We start from the raw sequence: 19,922 nt of genomic DNA on the forward strand, positions 1-19,922 counted from the left end.
CTCCCTAACTTTAATCTCACTGCACCCAGAATTCTGCTTAGCAGTCAAACTAGCTTGCAACTCCAGAGCTGCAGAAAAACAGGTGAGTATAGTAGCAATACCTAGACGAGCCTCTAGGGACACTGCAGGAGACTCTAAACAAGGCCATATTAACTCATCCAGAGTACAGGGTGCAGAATCAGCATTTTCTTTAGAACAAGAAAGGGACTCACAAATGTCAGTGTGAGTGGAGATCATGTTTTCATTCATGGTACAGGGCAGATTCAGAGAAAGCTTCTCTGGGCAAAGCAAAGAGGCGTCAGCATCAGATTCGCAAAACTGAAGCGCTGTCTCACTCTTAGATTCGACTAACAATGTCAAATCCGAGGAGTCAGAACGCAAAACTTGTGAATCAAAAATCGCTTTAGGTTGTGAAACTGACGCTTCCATAGTGCAAACCTCCGCGATCTGCGGGGCAGACTGTAAGGCGTTCAGGACCCAAACACTGGAGCAACTGTCACCAGGCAACGGGCCCTTACAGGTTTGAACAGGGTGAGACAAAGACGCATTTGCAGTAGAAATAGCGACAACATCAGGAAAAACTTTATTAGACATATTAATTTTACTTTTGATGCTGCATACTTTAGGAATTTTCCCCATAGCAGGATCACAGATGGAAGATCTTAAAGATCTGTCTCTAAATGACAAGGGGTCCCACACATCCTTGAGAAAACTGGCACATTCATGCTGATCACAATCTGCAGGAACATCAGAGAAACAGGCATCAGATCGCACAGGATTCAAACTGCACGCAGTCAGGAGAGAATCCTCCAGGATTCGCACAGGAAACAACCACAGTGGCACACCCACTCATTTCAGATCGCACAATGTCAAGACTGACATGCTTTACCCCAGAAAGGCAGGAACAATCATCCGACAACGATGTCTCTTTATTGGAATCAATTGAATGGTGTGTGTGCAACTCATCCAAAATCGTCTGCCATACACAAATCACCAGATCCACATCACCCTCGTCACATTCATCGGAATCAATCAAAAGGTACATAGAATCGAGACAATCATTCAAGACATCTTCGCTTTTTGCGATGTAAAAATCGCAAAAGGCTTTCCAATCAAAATCAAATTCCTCCATCAAGGCCCCAATGTCCCATGAGGCAAATGGAGGTTCAAACAGGCCAGTATCCAGATAATCTCCATATGGGTGGAGTTCAGGAACAAGAACAGATTTTTTAACTGCTTTAATATAGTGTGCGATCCTAGCTATAATAGGATCCACATAAGCTTTGGATTGGGACAAAAAACCCACTGAGCAACATCATGGTAAACATCATTATCATACTGAATGGTTTTGCACATTTCAGACTTGACAGAAATAACCTCTTTATTTGTGGTTGCTAGGGGCAACGAATCTTTTGGCTGACAAGCCGAATCAGCAGATTGGCCTGCAAGCACCAACTCCTTAACATATGGTAATGACACAGAAATGTTGCATAACCTAATCTGATCAGCAGGGCCGGCCTTAGGTTTCACAGCGCCCTGAGCGAAACCAGATTTTGGTGCCCCCCCCCATTCATCCTACACGCACGCACGCACGCACACACATATACATACATACATATATATATACATACATATATATATATATATATATATATATATATACATATACATACACATATATATATATATATATATATATATATATATACATACACATATATATATATATATATATATATATACACATATATATATATATATATATATATATATATATATACATACACATATATATATATATATATATATATATATATATATATATATATATATATATACATACATATATATATATATATATATATATATATATATATATATATACATACACACAGGGCCGGCCTTAGGTTTCACAGCGCCCTGAGCGAAACCAGATTTTGGTGCCCCCCCCCATTCATCCTACACGCACGCACGCACGCACGCACACACATATACATACATACATATATATATACATACATATATATATATATATATATATATATATATATATATATATATATATATATATACATATACATACACATATATATATATATATATATACATACACATATATATATATATATATATATACATACACATATATATATATATATATATACATACACATATATATATATATATATATATACATACACATATATATATATATATATATATATATATATATATATATATATATATATATATATATATATGTATATATATACATACATATATATATATATATATATATAAATTACCAAGGGGTGAGCAGCACAAACCAAATTTTTTTTATGCAATTCTATGCAAAGCATGCACGCAGCGCTGGAGGTCCCCAGACTCCATAAGAAATATATAAGTACAGAGGGGCTGCAGCACACAACAGGAAAACAGTGACAGGGGCTCTTGGTTACGCTTTAACGCGCTTAAGCTCACCAACTGCGCCAAAGTGTCCCCAATCTGGTGAGTCCTACTCTAACCAGGCAAAAATGCTAGTTTTAATCAGCGTTCTAGTGGGAACCATACCAAAAGCCCAAGGGTCAACTAAATGGCAGAAATGAAATTAAAAACACCTCACCTTCTACTAGCTACTAACTGAACTATGAGCACCGCTAATTTATATGCTTAACTGTGCTAGAGGTGGGCGTGGTCATGCAGGCTCACAGGGGAAAGTTATAAATAAATTACCAAGGGGTGAGCAGCACAAACCAAATTTTTTTTATGCAATTCTATGCAAAGCATGCACGCAGCGCTGGAGGTCCCCAGACTCCATAAGAAATATATAAGTACAGAGGGGCTGCAGCACACAACAGGAAAACAGTGACAGGGGCTCTTGGTTACGCTTTAACGCGCTTAAGCTCACCAACTGCGCCAAAGTGTCCCCAATCTGGTGAGTCCTACTCTAACCAGGCAAAAATGCTAGTTTTAATCAGCGTTCTAGTGGGAACCATACCAAAAGCCCAAGGGTCAACTAAATGGCAGAAATGAAATTAAAAACACCTCACCTTCTACTAGCTACTAACTGAACTATGAGCACCGCTCATTTATATGCTTAACTGTGCTAGAGGTGGGCGTGGTCATGCAGGCTCACAGGGGAAAGTTATAAATAAATTACCAAGGGGTGAGCAGCACAAACCAAATTTTTTTTATGCAATTCTATGCAAAGCATGCACGCAGCGCTGGAGGTCCCCAGACTCCATAAGAAATATATAAGTACAGAGGGGCTGCAGCACACAACAGGAAAACAGTGACAGGGGCTCTTGGTTACGCTTTAACGCGCTTAAGCTCACCAACTGCGCCAAAGTGTCCCCAATCTGGTGAGTCCTACTCTAACCAGGCAAAAATGCTAGTTTTAAGCATAGCATATAAATGAGCGGTGCTCATAGTTCAGTTAGTAGCTAGTAGAAGGTGAGGTGTTTTTAATTTCATTTCTGCCATTTAGTTGACCCTTGGGCTTTTGGTATGGTTCCCACTAGAACGCTGATTAAAACTAGCATTTTTGCCTGGTTAGAGTAGGACTCACCAGATTGGGGACACTTTGGCGCAGTTGGTGAGCTTAAGCGCGTTAAAGCGTAACCAAGAGCCCCTGTCACTGTTTTCCTGTTGTGTGCTGCAGCCCCTCTGTACTTATATATTTCTTATGGAGTCTGGGGACCTCCAGCGCTGCGTGCATGCTTTGCATAGAATTGCATAAAAAAAATTTGGTTTGTGCTGCTCACCCCTTGGTAATTTATTTATAACTTTCCCCTGTGAGCCTGCATGACCACGCCCACCTCTAGCACAGTTAAGCATATAAATGAGCGGTGCTCATAGTTCAGTTAGTAGCTAGTAGAAGGTGAGGTGTTTTTAATTTCATTTCTGCCATTTAGTTGACCCTTGGGCTTTTGGTATGGTTCCCACTAGAACGCTGATTAAAACTAGCATTTTTGCCTGGTTAGAGTAGGACTCACCAGATTGGGGACACTTTGGCGCAGTTGGTGAGCTTAAGCGCGTTAAAGCGTAACCAAGAGCCCCTGTCACTGTTTTCCTGTTGTGTGCTGCAGCCCCTCTGTACTTATATATTTCTTATGGAGTCTGGGGACCTCCAGCGCTGCGTGCATGCTTTGCATAGAATTGCATAAAAAAAATTTGGTTTGTGCTGCTCACCCCTTGGTAATTTATTTATAACTTTCCCCTGTGAGCCTGCATGACCACGCCCACCTCTAGCACAGTTAAGCATATAAATGAGCGGTGCTCATAGTTCAGTTAGTAGCTAGTAGAAGGTGAGGTGTTTTTAATTTCATTTCTGCCATTTAGTTGACCCTTGGGCTTTTGGTATGGTTCCCACTAGAACGCTGATTAAAACTAGCATTTTTGCCTGGTTAGAGTAGGACTCACCAGATTGGGGACACTTTGGCGCAGTTGGTGAGCTTAAGCGCGTTAAAGCGTAACCAAGAGCCCCTGTCACTGTTTTCCTGTTGTGTGCTGCAGCCCCTCTGTACTTATATATTTCTTATGGAGTCTGGGGACCTCCAGCGCTGCGTGCATGCTTTGCATAGAATTGCATAAAAAAAATTTGGTTTGTGCTGCTCACCCCTTGGTAATTTATTTATAACTTTCCCCTGTGAGCCTGCATGACCACGCCCACCTCTAGCACAGTTAAGCATATAAATGAGCGGTGCTCATAGTTCAGTTAGTAGCTAGTAGAAGGTGAGGTGTTTTTAATTTCATTTCTGCCATTTAGTTGACCCTTGGGCTTTTGGTATGGTTCCCACTAGAACGCTGATTAAAACTAGCATTTTTGCCTGGTTAGAGTAGGACTCACCAGATTGGGGACACTTTGGCGCAGTTGGTGAGCTTAAGCGCGTTAAAGCGTAACCAAGAGCCCCTGTCACTGTTTTCCTGTTGTGTGCTGCAGCCCCTCTGTACTTATATATTTCTTATGGAGTCTGGGGACCTCCAGCGCTGCGTGCATGCTTTGCATAGAATTGCATAAAAAAAATTTGGTTTGTGCTGCTCACCCCTTGGTAATTTATTTATAACTTTCCCCTGTGAGCCTGCATGACCACGCCCACCTCTAGCACAGTTAAGCATATAAATGAGCGGTGCTCATAGTTCAGTTAGTAGCTAGTAGAAGGTGAGGTGTTTTTAATTTCATTTCTGCCATTTAGTTGACCCTTGGGCTTTTGGTATGGTTCCCACTAGAACGCTGATTAAAACTAGCATTTTTGCCTGGTTAGAGTAGGACTCACCAGATTGGGGACACTTTGGCGCAGTTGGTGAGCTTAAGCGCGTTAAAGCGTAACCAAGAGCCCCTGTCACTGTTTTCCTGTTGTGTGCTGCAGCCCCTCTGTACTTATATATATATATATATATATATATATATATATATACATACATATATATATATATATATATATATATATATATATATATATATATATACATACACATATATATATATATATATATATATATATATATACCAATGTACCATATATGCAGAGCGGTGCCTTACTTTTACTACTGTCTGGACTGACTGGTGTGGGGTCCGTCTGTCCAGTCAGTCAGGGAGATGGCCAGCCAGCCCGGGTCCCGAGGGACAGTCACCAGTCATCCACTCACACAGCCAGGGTGGCTGACACTGTGACGGCGCGCTTCCAACCTCCTCCAATCACGGACGGTGACGGGGGGCGGAGACACTGTCTGTCTCCGAGTCCGACTCCAAGAGGCTGCAGCAGTTGCTGGTCTTCGCCCCCATCACCCCCAGCGGCACCAGGGGGCGGAGCCGGAGAGGGAGACAGTCGGGCGGCGCCGCGGCGCAACTAAGCCGGAACCCGGGCCGCAACAAGTGAGCGTATCAGCGTAATAAATAACAATATGCGGCCGGGCGCGGCGGGCGACAGGAGAGCGGCGCGGCGCCCCCCCTGGAGGCTGGCGGCCGGCGCCCTGTGCGGCCGCTCCGGTCGCACAGGTCAAAGGCCGGCCCTGCTGATCAGCATAATGCACTGCAGGAAAAAACTCATAGAAATAACCTGGCAGGGGAATTCTAAGCTTACAAGAAAATACATGACTCAGAAATCTGCGAGGGTTATGTCTCAGATTCTCGTGTCTGGCACACTCATCAGCCCACACAAACAGATCCCCTTGGAAAAGATTGTAAGCAATCTGACAACTCCAAGTGGAAATATTGGTGGCCTGAAATTCAGGATTTGCCAAGAATCTGGAACATTCTGATATAAACTCATCTCTGGTTTCAGAGTCCAGTATCTTAAACCTCTTAAAGATACAGGACGCATATTTGACCAAATCGTACAAATCGGAAATTCCCTCTACACTGGGAATTTCTGTTTGGCTGGTCATACTGTAACGATTGTGGAATTCTCTCTGTGATCAGTGCACAAGACGTGCGCTGACACTGTGGAAATCCTCCACAAGCGTGTAATTTGAGGGAACCCAGCAAAAGGAGCAATGCACCTGTAGAGGGAAATTCCTGTCGGCGGATGGAGCTGTGGAGTGCAGAGGAACAGCTCCTCTGCCCTGCCACACACGCCAGACAGGAATTGCACGAAGGGAAGAAACGCAGGGCAAGATAGCCCTGAAAGAGAGAGATCAAAGCGACAGAGGGTATGTGTGTCCACCAAACTAGTCGCCACCCTGCGACGATGAACACACAACCATGAAGACAAAGTGAGAAGGCAATCGCCAGAGATGGCGATTGCTAACAGCGACACAAGACTAAATAAGCACAGATGAGGAATGTATGTATGTCCACCAATCTAGCCGCCAACCTGCGACGGTGGACACACAACAGAAGAAACCAAGTGAGAACGCAATCGCAAGAGAAGCGATTGCGGAAGAGAATGAGCACAGGGACAGATTGTATGTGTGTGCACCAAACTAGTCGCCAACCCGTGACAGTGCATACACAACAGCAGATATGAAGTAGGAACGCAATCGCGAGAGAGGCTATTACCAGAGGTGACACAAGGCTACAGCAAGGCAGAGCACGAGAGTAGCAAAGGCACAGCAAATCAAACAATGAGAAGATAAGGAAAATAACAAACGCTAACTAAACGCGAACACCGCACTCATTCGCAACAGTGCACGCGTTTATGCACGGTCTCCGCGTGTTAAGCACAACAGAGACAAGCACGCCTAACTAACCACCGATAGACAAACATGAAACAGAGGACGCGAGTGCTTGCTTAACGGTTACCTCACCGAGCCTCCAGCAAGCGTTCGTAGCAGACAAGACAGATACACGAAAACAGGAATAAGTGAGAGATAGGATCCACAGCACTAGTGCAAGAGGCTAGTGTGATCCAGGAAGACAGAACAGAAGGATCCACAGCACTAGCGCAAGGCGAGTGCGATCCAAGCACAGAAAGAGAGTAGCAGACCAGAAGGATCCACAGCACTAGCGCAAGGCGAGTGCGATCCTGGCAAGACAGATCAGATGAGATAGCTGGCAGCAACCGCTGCTCCAGCTGTACTCCAAGAACAAAGATCAGAACGACTTCTGTCGACCACCGCTGGGACAGGACAATCGCAACAGACAAACAAAACAGATATGCAATCCTAACTGCACTAGGGAACCTGCCTAGTGCAGTCCCCGGAATTACTCTAGGCTAATCTTCAAACAAAGAGCAATGCTGACACTCCAGGCGAGTTACACAGGACTAACCCTTATGACCAGCAAAGGACTCTGGGAAACATAGCTCTTTATACTGCCAGTCATCAAAGGAGGCAGGTAGGGTATTTGCATAACGAGTGTATGCAAATTCCTCAGCAGCAGAACAGACCAGAAACTTGTAATGGAAAGACAGGTCTCTCTTGCAGAGACCTGCAGCCTACAGACTAGAGGAATGGTCAAACAGCTGTCTGCCAGTGCATCCAGCTGAGCGGATCATTACACATGATGACAAATATAAATTATTTTACATTCATTGGAGAAACCCCTCCCTTCCTTTCATATTGCCGGGACACAATCCGGCAGACTGGTGTAGTAGGTGGTGTCCGGCAATGGAGCAATTGCTAATGGCTGCCCCCAGTATAACCCTAGTTATGAAAAGAGAAGGGTGAAAAGCATGCACTGAAATGCTCATAGGCTTGAAGGAGTGTTTATTTATCTTTGTATGTGTCAGAGTGGTGCAACTCAATATTTTGAATTAAAAAATGTTTGGTTTGGGTCCGCTTTAAGATTTTTTCCTAGAAATGAAAATCAATGAAAACGAAATGAAAAAAAAATTACTTTTTAAAAGAACATATAAATTTGGGTAATTCCATGAATTTGAATTCACACCTGTTTGCCTTCCCTCCCTGTAGGCTGCATGCAGAAAAGTATTTATATTTTAAGAAAGTAAAGACCTTTTTTTTTAAAAAAAAGCTAGAACGTTTGTGGTTATATGTGAGCATATGATTGCAAACCAGGCTATGCAGTACAGATTTTACACTGACAGATCTGACAGGGTTTGGACTAGTCCAGTGGTTCTCAACCTTTTCAGCACATGTACCCCTTTGTGAGTCATCCCTAGGCAAATATACCCCCTATCGAAGAAGGCCGAGGTGAGCAGTGGCCATTACATGATGTGGGTGGAGCCAAAAACTAGCAAAATACAGGTAGTCCCTGGTTAACAAATGAGATAAGGACCATGTCCGTCACTCGCCAACCTTTGTTACTTTTAAAAGCTCTCTAAAAACTCATTTGTTCCGACAAGCATATGCGCTACCCTAGGCCACTCCTCTTTGTCCTAAGACCAAAATGCACTCCTACTAGGTATCCTAAAACACACTGCCTCTATATATTTTATCGTATACTACCCCTCCTCTTGTTTCCCCCCATTCCCTTTAGATTGTAAGCTCGCAAGGGCAGGGCTCTCTCCCCCTTTTGTGTCTTGGAAATCATTATACATTTTATTTATCATGTTACTTTTATCACTGTCATTACCACTTCTGTATTTTGTATTCTGTATGCTGTATCATTTTTTGTATCTTGTCACTAATTATGTATCTTGTATATTAGTGTACACTATTGTCTGTATTATGTACCCCATGTTTGTTTCTTACTTTGTACAGCGCCACGGAATATGTTGGCGCTTTATAAATCAATAATAATAATAATAATAATGTCCATTTTTAACCCAAATTCATTCTCTTTTGTCCCCCTCTGTGTCACCTCAGTTTGTGCCTCATTTGTCTCCCTCTGTGTCACCTCATCTCCCCGTATTATCTCTGTCCCCGTTTTACTCCCTACTGAAAGTGACAACTACAAAGGAAAAAAAGCAATTTTTAGTGCAATAGACAAATGTACATCTTATATGTATGTACTTTATATTTTACAATGTTTCACAATAGTGCTCTTTTTAAAGCAGACCTGAACTCAGAACTTCCTCTCTGCTCTAAAAGATCAGCGACAGCATAATAACCTTTGAAGAAAAACATTTCTTTTGTTACAGCTGATACAAATCCTAAAATAAATCTGCACGGTTTCTACTTTATTGATAAAATCCTTTGCTCTGACACAGGGGAGAGATCAAATTACAACTTGTGATTAAACCCAGATGAGGGGGAATAAGACAGGCTAAACTCTCTAAATACATACAGAGTGCATTTCTCTGTTTTCCTGTGCACAAGTTTGGTTACACTTTAAACTTTAAAGTCCACTGCGCTCATTATCAGCCAGCCTCCTGGCCCATTTCTCCCATTCTTGTGGAAAAACACAATCCAACATTTAAAAATGTATTTTTTTTTAATCCTTTTGTGCAAGAAGACCATCACACAGGCCAATAAAGTAAATAACCAAAAAATTGCCAGCATATTTCAGTTTTTAATTAAAAACTCTATCTGATCCTCGCAGAGAGAGAGAGTGCTCACAGGCGTATTCGGTGCAGCTGACTCCTCCACAATGCAAGCATTGTTAGCACACCGCGAGCAGATGGAGCGACTCAGCGGCGCAAGGAGCGAGCGAGATGCTGGCAGCCTGGAGAATGGCATTAAGGCAAATTACTGTGAAGATCATCAGTAGGTAAAGTTTGATCCAATCGAGATCTCAGTAGGTGATAGAAAGGAATGTTCTGGAGCTCAAACGTCTCATGGAAGCTTTACTTGGAAGTCGCTGGGCAATTTATTCAGGGTCAAGACCAAAGGGAGGCCGGGCGCTGCCAAAATGTAATGAAACGCGCTTCGTGTTTCAGCTCTGTTCCGCAAGACGCTCCACCAAACAGAGTCCGGGATTCGGCTGGCAGCGGCGCTTGTTTGTTGGAATACGGCAGAGGAACTCAGACTAAATACTAAATATTTACAACACGTGTAGAAGGTGATGCTGAGGATTTACAAATCGCTGAGCGCAATCCACCATAACAAACGACTTCCACTTTTTTTTTTGCGGGATTTAAGCAGGACTAACGATATGTTGTGTCAAACATTTGTTCCCGCTCTGGCTCCCCTGCTCAGTAAGATGGGTGTAAGAAGGGAAAATCCTTGTTAATATCTCATGTTTGGTGGTTCTTGTGCCTGGCTGGACAATGTTGGTAGTAACAACATTAAACTGCAGTACAGAAAAGCAACCACAAGATGTCACTGTCTGCAATCTGTGGTGATGATCTCTATGGTATTGTGATTTCCTGTGTTCATTCTTTGCTTCTCTCTGTCCCCAGTAAGCTGTAGTGATAAGAAGTCAGGCCCTTGTCAATGAATCGATTCATTTGATTCAACTCATTAAAAAGAACCGGATCATGAATCAAATTATTTGATTAATTTCACTGGGGAGGGTGTGGCTAGCATTACCTCGTTGCTAGTCACTCCCCTCCCCTGCTAATTGGCCCAGGCATTTATTATTCCTCCTCCTGGCTCCTTCTCTTTCAGCTGTGTTTGTGCCCTTTTCCACTACTGCGTTTTTTGCCAAAAACGCATGCGTTTGCTGATTCTTAAAGAGGAACTGAAGAGAGAGGTATATGGAGGCTGCCATGTTTATTTCCTTTTAAGCAATACCAGTTGCCTGGCAGCCCTGCTGATCCTCTGCCTCTAATACTATTAGCCATAGCCCCTGAACAAGCATGCAGCAGATCAGGTGTTTCAGACTTTAAAGTCAGATCTGACAAGACTGGCTGCATGCTTGTTTCTGGTGTTATTCAGATACTACTGCAGAGAAGTAGAGGAGCAGGGCTGACAGGCAACTGGTATTGATTAAAAGGAAATACATATAGCAGCCTCCTTATACCTCTTACTTCAGTTCACCTTTAAGTGCAGCCTGTTTAAAATAATAATCCTGGGTGACTTTTTCCACTGCTGCATTCCGATTAAAAAAAAAACGCAAACGCAGGCCTGTGCGATTATGATGCATTTTGCGTTTTAATGTAAAGTAAAGGAACGCATGAATAACGATTTGGGTTTTGTATTGATTTAACTACTGGTATCTATTTTCAAAATTCAAGACAACACTTGCCAATCAGAAAAACACGAACGCATAACAAAACACACAAAAAACGTACATCAAAGTTCCTCAAGTTTAGCTTTTTGCAGTGGAAAATTACCCAGTGCAGCTGCAGTTCCTGTCTCATTTACTGAACTGATTCGGTTCAGTGTGATGAGTCGGATCACTCAACTCACAGGAAAGAACCGGCTCAAATGAACCTATCACTCATGAATCTAGTAAGCTGCAATACCTGATGGTTGTGTATGAATTATCTCTGCATGTTTTTCTTCAGTTCTAGCCTGTTATACATATCCACTCTGCTACATCAGAAAAATAATGTGTAAAACCACACAGACAATGACTGTCACCCACAGGAACGGGGTCTATAGTCATAGCTCCCACCTGTCCCTCTCCATTTGCAGCCTTTTTTTCATATGTAGCAACCCCTATTTCATGTACAGGTGACTCCTTGAGCTGCAGCAGCCCAAGGCCCAGGCCTTAGTAGCCTTTTCAGAAATCCAAAATTTTCACAAATGTGTTGCACTGTTGCACTGCACTGCACTATCAATTGGGGGGGGGACCTGGAGGGCCCGTTTCAGCTCTAGGCCTGGGCAGCATGGTGGGGTAGTGGTTAGCATTCTCGCCTTGCAGTGCTGGTCACCTGGTTCGATTCCCAGCCAGGTCAACATCTGCAAGGAGTTTGTATGTTCTACCCATGTCTGAGTTGGTTTCCTCCGGGCACTCCGGTTTCCTCCCACATCCCAAAAACATACAGATAAGTTAATTGGCTTCCCCCTAAATTGGCTCTAGACTATGATACATACATAGACATATGACTATGGTTGGGACTAGACTGTGAGCCCCTCTGAGGGACAGTTAACTGACAAGACAATATACTCTGTGCAGCGCTGCGTAATGTATATAAATACTTATAGTAAATAAATAGGCCCCCGACATACATACCACGGCACCCCTGCCTTGCACCATTTTGAACAAAATGTACCATCCTGTGTGATCTATGATTTACTGTATATACTCGTGTATAAGCCTAATTTTTCAACATTAAATATGTGCTGAAAAGTTACCCCCATTGGCTTATATGCGAGTCAGTCGAGCAAAACAAATGGTGGAGCAGCATTAATGGCAGAGGAGCGTAATGATTGTGTACTAGTGATCCTGTTCTTACCAACTTGTGCCCTGCTATGTCCATGCCCCGCATCCCCTGCAACATGGTGTGTAGAGTGTGCTACACAAGACTACCTATGTTCCCTGGCTTGTGGAGCGGAGTGTGCAAGCAACATGGCAGCGGTGCAATGATTGGGGATTCTTCCTGCTGTGTCTCATACTCCATCTGGTGGCTTCTTCAGACACAGCTGTATGATCCTGGGGTAAATCTGGCTATGGGGAGGAGGGCTGACTTGAACTGGGGGAACATCTGGCAACTGTGTGTGTGTGGGGGGGGGGGGGCTATATTGGGGAGGGGCTTATATGCGAGTCAATCACTGTTTCCTTGGTTTCTGAGAGGAAAGTGGGTTCCTCGGCTTATATACGGGTTGGCTTATATGCGAGTATATACGGCAAATGACTTTCAGCTGGAAATCAATCAAAATTACAATCAGGCAGCCATGTTGGTGACATGATTGTGCACAAGGATGCTCATCCGGATTCCGGATATCTGAACTTTGTTATGCTATCGAGGAAAGAAGGAAGAAGAAGAGAGATTTTAAGGCTACTTCCGGTTTTCAATCCGAATCTGACCAGACATTGGGTTCGGATATCCGATTCTACTCGGATACCCAAAAGTTCGGATTCGGATATCCGAATCTATTCGGATTTGAAAAATTGGTATCAGAGCACCCCTGATATTTGTGCACTCTGTTGCTGAATATGCCAGCACTATATAAATTCAAAATAGCAATAAAATCCTCTTTAGTCACATGACTAACCACAGCCTGTGATTCCTCCATGGGTTGTGGATACTGGAGTGTGGATAGATGACTAAAAATGTAATGATTGGTTACTAAGGACTACATATTCCATCATCCTCAAAGGATGGGCCATCTTGTGGGAGGAGGTGCTGATTTGGACTGGGTGCTACAAAATGTATTGAAGGTCACAAAAAACAGCACTTCTAGCTGGAGAAAAGTCCATGAATTACCAGAATCTGTGCTGCCCCTGGTCGGCCGGGGCCTCTGCCAGCGGCTCCTGTGACGCTGCACTGACTTCCTGTGTTCTTTGTCTTTTTCAAACACACATTGTCGCCCGGCTTTAGCACAAGTCTCGGTTACAAATATAAAGCATTAGGAAGAAGGAAAAGGAATGATGAAAGCTTAAGGAGACGGATTACCTCCAGAATCTGAGTGTTTCCTACATCAGCTCACACATCCTCCAGTCCTCTAAAATCCATAAATATGTATTGAGCCCTGGATCATCACACTACTAATGTATATACAATGCAGCAGATGTGCATCGCATACAATGCAGCAGGCCAGCTCCTGTATACATCCATCTGTGCATTCTTTCTTACCGAAAACGGTCTGCTGCTCTTACGAGGGAATTGTATAGTAAATATATGGTGCTTTATAAAATAATAATTATCTATATTGATCCCCTTCTGATTTTGCTTGTTTGCCCACTGACCAATTCATGACCAGTCTACAATTGCAATAGTAATAGTAAGTTTATTGTAGCTGCAAGAGACAGTTTAAAGGGGTCAGTGAAAAAAAAAAGGAAATCTAGACTTAGGCCTCTTTCACACCAAGACGTTGCGTTTTAGGGGACATTAAGGTCGTATAACGTGCCCCTAACGCAACGCATGGTGGTGTTGAGGTTGGACGTCAGATTGAGCTGCGTTATGAGGCTCTTGGTGCTATCCTGGGAAGTCCGGATCTTTTCAATGATTGAGATGATTTGAATCGGATCATTGAAAAGATCCGGATCTTTGAACCGAATCTTTGAATCATTTCACTAGGGAAGCAGGAAGCAGGGGTGCAGCAGAGTGAGAGGTGCAGGAGAATGAGGGCACATTGAGGGTGCTAATGGGGAAGGGAGAGATGCAGCAGGAAGATTGTGCTTGTGCACAGAATAGTGATGCTCAAATACCCCTTTTTAAAATTCGAGTTTGGTCGAATTCGAATAGTAAATTATTCGAGGTCAGTCGAATATTCGAGTCGAATAATTTTTACTATTCGATTCGACCTCGGACTTCGAGCTCACTATTCGAGTCGGTATTCGAGCTAACTATTCGAGCTGACTATTCGAATTGGCCTTAAATAGCTTCCAACACTTGTTTTGAGGGTGAATGATGCAAGAAACCTCTTTTTTTCCAAGTAACAACAGCAAGTGATTATGTGGGGATGTTCCTTTAAAAAAAATGTGGAAAGAGAAGTTGTGTCCTTAATTTTGTTCAGTAGTGTTACTGTATATACTTGTTCTTCTTCTTCTTTATCTTTCTTCTTCTTCTTCTCGATCTTCTTCTTCTATATCTTCTTCTTCTTCTATATCTTCTTCTTCTTCTTCTATATTGTCTTCTTCTTCTTCTTCTTCTTCATCTTCTTCTTCTTCTTCTTCTTCTTCTTCTTCTTCTTCTTCTTCTTCTTCTTCTTCTTCTTCTTCTTCTTCTTCTTCTTCTTCTTCTTCTTCTTCTTCATCATCTTCTTCATCATCTTCTTCTTCATCTTCTTCATCTTCTTCTTCATCTTCTTCATCTTCTTCTTCATCTTCTTCTTCTTCTTCTTCTTCTTCTTCTTCTTCTTCTTCTTCTTCTTCATCATCATCATCATCTTCTTCTTCTTCTTCTTCTTCTTCTTCTTCTTCTTCTTCTTCTTCTTCTTCTTCTTCTTCTTCTTCTTCTTCTTCTTCTTCTTCTTCTTCTTCTTCTTCTTCTTCTTCTTCATCTTCTTCATCATCTTCTTCATCTTCTTCATCTTCTTCATCATCTTCTTCATCTTCTTCTTCTTCTTCTTCTTCATCTTCTTCATCTTCTTCTTCTTTTTCATCTTCTTCTTCATCATCTTCTTCATCTTCTTCTTCATCTTCTTCTTCTTCTTCATCTTCATCTTCTCCTTCCTTTTCAATATCGTCTTCTTCTTCTTCACGTATTTCTCTTTTCAATTTTTTTTTTAAAGAAATGCAGCTATTTTTGAGCGTAACAAATAGCTGGTGGGCGCACGCATGTTGGAAGCGCCATTGTATGTGCTCCCTGGCAGTGGAAACACAAAGACAGCAGGAGGTAAATTCAGCAGCAGGAGGAGGAGGATGAGTGTGTGGCAGCAGGCAGTCAATGAGGCAGGCAGCTCGCCGTGACATAATAGCCCTGGTACCTAGCGGTGATACCAGGGCTGTAAATAAACACAACAGGAGGTCCCAGACAGCGGTCGTGCAGCCCACATTGTGTCCAATACACAACTGGGACAACACAGTTTTCAACCCGGGCACCTCAGAAAAATTAAACCTTTTTTTTTTTTTTTTAATGGTTTGTTTGGTTTTGGTTTTGCAACCAATATAGCTATTGTTTGACGTAATAGCTGGTGGCAGAGTGGCAGCAGAAGGTAATTCTGTGTACCCTGGCAGTGGGAAACACAGACAGACAGCAGCAGCAGGAGGAGGAATGGAGGAGTAGGCGAGCAGCTATTGTTTGACGTAATAGCTGGTGGCAGAGTGGCAGCAGAAGGTAAATCATCTGTGTACCCTGGCAGTGGGAAACACAGACAGACAGCAGCAGCAGGAGGAGGAATGGAGGAGTAGGCGAGCAGCTATTGTTTGACGTAATAGCTGGTGGCAGAGTGGCAGCAGAAGGTAAATCATCTGTGTACCCTGGCAGTGGGAAACACAGACAGACAGCAGCAGCAGCAGCAGGAGGAGGTATGGAGGAGCAGTGTGAGTGTGGCAGCAGGTAGGCAGCGTGACATAATAGCCCTGGTACCTAGCGGTGATACCAGGGCTGTAAATAAACACAACAGGAGGTCCCAGACAGCGGTCGTGCAGCCCACATTGTGTCCAATACACAACTGGGACAACACAGTTTTCAACCCGGGCACCTCAGAAAAATTAAACCTTTTTTTTTTTTTTTAATGGTTTGTTTGGTTTTGGTTTTGCAACCAATATAGCTATTGTTTGACGTAATAGCTGGTGGCAGAGTGGCAGCAGAAGTTAATTCTGTGTACCCTGGCAGTGGGAAACACAGACAGACAGCAGCAGCAGGAGGAGGAATGGAGGAGTAGGCGAGCAGCTATTGTTTGACGTAATAGCTGGTGGCAGAGTGGCAGCAGAAGGTAAATCATCTGTGTACCCTGGCAGTGGGAAACACAGACAGACAGCAGCAGCAGCAGCAGGAGGAGGTATGGAGGAGCAGTGTGAGTGTGGCAGCAGGTAGGCAGCGTGACATAATAGCCCTGGTACCTAGCGGTGATACCAGGGCTGTAAATAAACACAACAGGAGGTCCCAGACAGCGGTCGTGCAGCCCACATTGTGTCCAATACACAACTGGGACAACACAGTTTTCAACCCGGGCACCTCAGAAAAATTAAACCTTTTTTTTTTTTTTAATGGTTTGTTTGGTTTTGGTTTTGCAACCAATATAGCTATTGTTTGACATAATAGCTGGTGGCAGAGTGGCAGCAGAAGGTAATTCTGTGTACTCTGGCAGTGGGAAACACAGACAGACAGCAGCAGCAGGAGGAGGAATGGAGGAGTAGGCGAGCAGCTATTGTTTGACGTAATAGCTGGTGGCAGAGTGGCAGCAGAAGGTAAATCATCTGTGTACCCTGGCAGTGGGAAACACAGACAGACAGCAGCAGCAGGAGGAGGAATGGAGGAGTAGGCGAGCAGCTATTGTTTGACGTAATAGCTGGTGGCAGAGTGGCAGCAGAAGGTAAATCATCTGTGTACCCTGGCAGTGGGAAACACAGACAGACAGCAGCAGCAGCAGCAGGAGGAGGTATGGAGGAGCAGTGTGAGTGTGGCAGCAGGTAGGCAGCGTGACATAATAGCCCTGGTACCTAGCGGTGATACCAGGGCTGTAAATAAACACAACAGGAGGTCCCAGACAGCGGTCGTGCAGCCCACATTGTGTCCAATACACAACTGGGACAACACAGTTTTCAACCCGGGCACCTCAGAAAAATTAAACCTTTTTTTTTTTTTTTAATGGTTTGTTTGGTTTTGGTTTTGCAACCAATATAGCTATTGTTTGACGTAATAGCTGGTGGCAGAGTGGCAGCAGAAGTTAATTCTGTGTACCCTGGCAGTGGGAAACACAGACAGACAGCAGCAGCAGGAGGAGGAATGGAGGAGTAGGCGAGCAGCTATTGTTTGACGTAATAGCTGGTGGCAGAGTGGCAGCAGAAGGTAAATCATCTGTGTACCCTGGCAGTGGGAAACACAGACAGACAGCAGCAGCAGCAGCAGGAGGAGGTATGGAGGAGCAGTGTGAGTGTGGCAGCAGGTAGGCAGCGTGACATAATAGCCCTGGTACCTAGCGGTGATACCAGGGCTGTAAATAAACACAACAGGAGGTCCCAGACAGCGGTCGTGCAGCCCACATTGTGTCCAATACACAACTGGGACAACACAGTTTTCAACCCGGGCACCTCAGAAAAATTAAACCTTTTTTTTTTTTTTATGGTTTTTTGGTTTTTGGTTTTGCAACCAATATAGCTATTGTTTGACGTAATAGCTGGTGGCAGAGTGGCAGCAGAAGAAGGTAATTCTGTGTACCCTGGCAGTGGGAAACACAGACAGACAGCAGAAGGGCAGTACACAGCAGCCCACTGTAGGTGTAAAATGTGTGGCTGCAGGCGACGTAATAGTCAAAGTGAACCAGGCTGGCTTAGTGAGCAGGAGCCAGGAGGTGGTAAAGGGTGGTAAGGCACATTAACGATGGTTCCGGCAGCCAGTTCATGTCCCCCTCTCGCCGACAACAGGGGCCAGGAACTCGCCTTCCACCCACGCCTGGTTCATCTTGAGAAACGTCAGTCTGTCCACAGACTTGTGAGACAGACGTGAGCGTTTCTCGGTGACCACGCCACCAGCTGCACTGAAGCAGCGCTCGGACAGCACGCTGGAAGGGGGGCAGGACAGCACTTCCAGGGCGTACTGCGCCAGCTCGCTCCAGATCTCCATGCGCTTGACCCAATACTCCATGGGATCAACAGGGGCATCGCTGTCAAGCCCGCTGTACGACCCCATGTAGTCAGCCACCATGCGGGTCAGGCGCTGGCTGTGACCGGAGGAGGATGCTGCTGCATGCATCTCCTCTCTAGTCACTGCTGCCGGAGCCTCTACAGTCCTGTAGAGCTCGTGGCTGAGAGACAGCAGGTCTGTGGGACGCTTGCTGCTGCTGGATGCAGGCACCTGCTGCTGCCTCTGTGCTGGCTGCTGGACAGTGGGGGTGGAAGGCTGGGGGAAGGCTTCCTCCAAGCGCTCAACAAGGGCCTGCTGCAAGCTCCTTATTTGTTGCGCTGGGTCTCCTCCTGCAGGCGGCAGGAACTGGCTCAACTTCCCCTTGAGGCGTGGGTCCAACATCATGCTGATCCAGATGTCCTCCCTCTGCTTCATCTGGATCACCCTGGGGTCCCTGCGCAGGCACGTCAGCATGTGCGCTGCCATTGGGAAGAGGCGGGCCACGTCTGCTGGCACATCGACGTCAGTGCTGTCCTCATCCTCCTCCTCTGCCGCCTCATCCTCTCTCCACCCCCGCACCAACTCAGCTGCGCTGTGCTGATCCCCCTCATCAGCAGCCAGGTCAGGGACCTCCACCAAGTCCTCCTCCTCCTCCCCCTCAGAGGTGGACTGCGCAGCTGGTTGCCGCTCCTGCTGGTCCAAGGCTGCCGCTCCCTGTTCCAGCAAAGCATCGAGGGCCCTGTTCAGCAGAGAAACCAGGGGCACCCACTCGCAGACCATAGCATGGTCCCTGCTCACCATGTTTGTGGCCTGCAGGAAGGGAGCCAGCACTAAGCACACCTGCTGCATGTGCCTCCAGTCATCATCGGGGACGATGGACGGGAAGTTGCTGGTCTTGTCCCTTCTCAGAGCTGCGGAAACAGTGGCCAGGGCAAGGTACTGTTTGACAGCGCGCCTCTGTTCAACCAGACGCTCCAACATCGCCAGGGTGGAGTTCCAGCGAGTCGGAACGTCAAGGATCAGCCGATGGCGTGGCAGATCCAGCTCCTTTTGCACGTCTTCCAGGCTCGCACAGGCTGCAGCCGAGCGCCGGAAGTGACGCACAACATTCCTTGCCGTTTCCAGCAGTTCGCCCATCCCCTGGTAGGTGCGCAGGAACTTCTGCACCACCAGGTTCAGCACGTGGGCAAGACAGGGGATGTGGGTCAGGTTTCCCCTGTCTATTGCGGCAACCAGATTGGCCCCATTGTCGGCCACCACCTCTCCGACTCTGAGGCCTCTGGGGGTCAGCCAAATCCTCTCCTGCTCCTGGAGTTTGGCCAACACATGGGTTGCCGTCAGCTTGGTCTTCCCAAGGCT

The sequence above is a fragment of the Hyperolius riggenbachi genome, chromosome 6 (genome assembly GCF_040937935.1).
Source record: "Hyperolius riggenbachi isolate aHypRig1 chromosome 6, aHypRig1.pri, whole genome shotgun sequence".
Lineage (NCBI taxonomy): Eukaryota > Metazoa > Chordata > Amphibia > Anura > Hyperoliidae > Hyperolius > Hyperolius riggenbachi.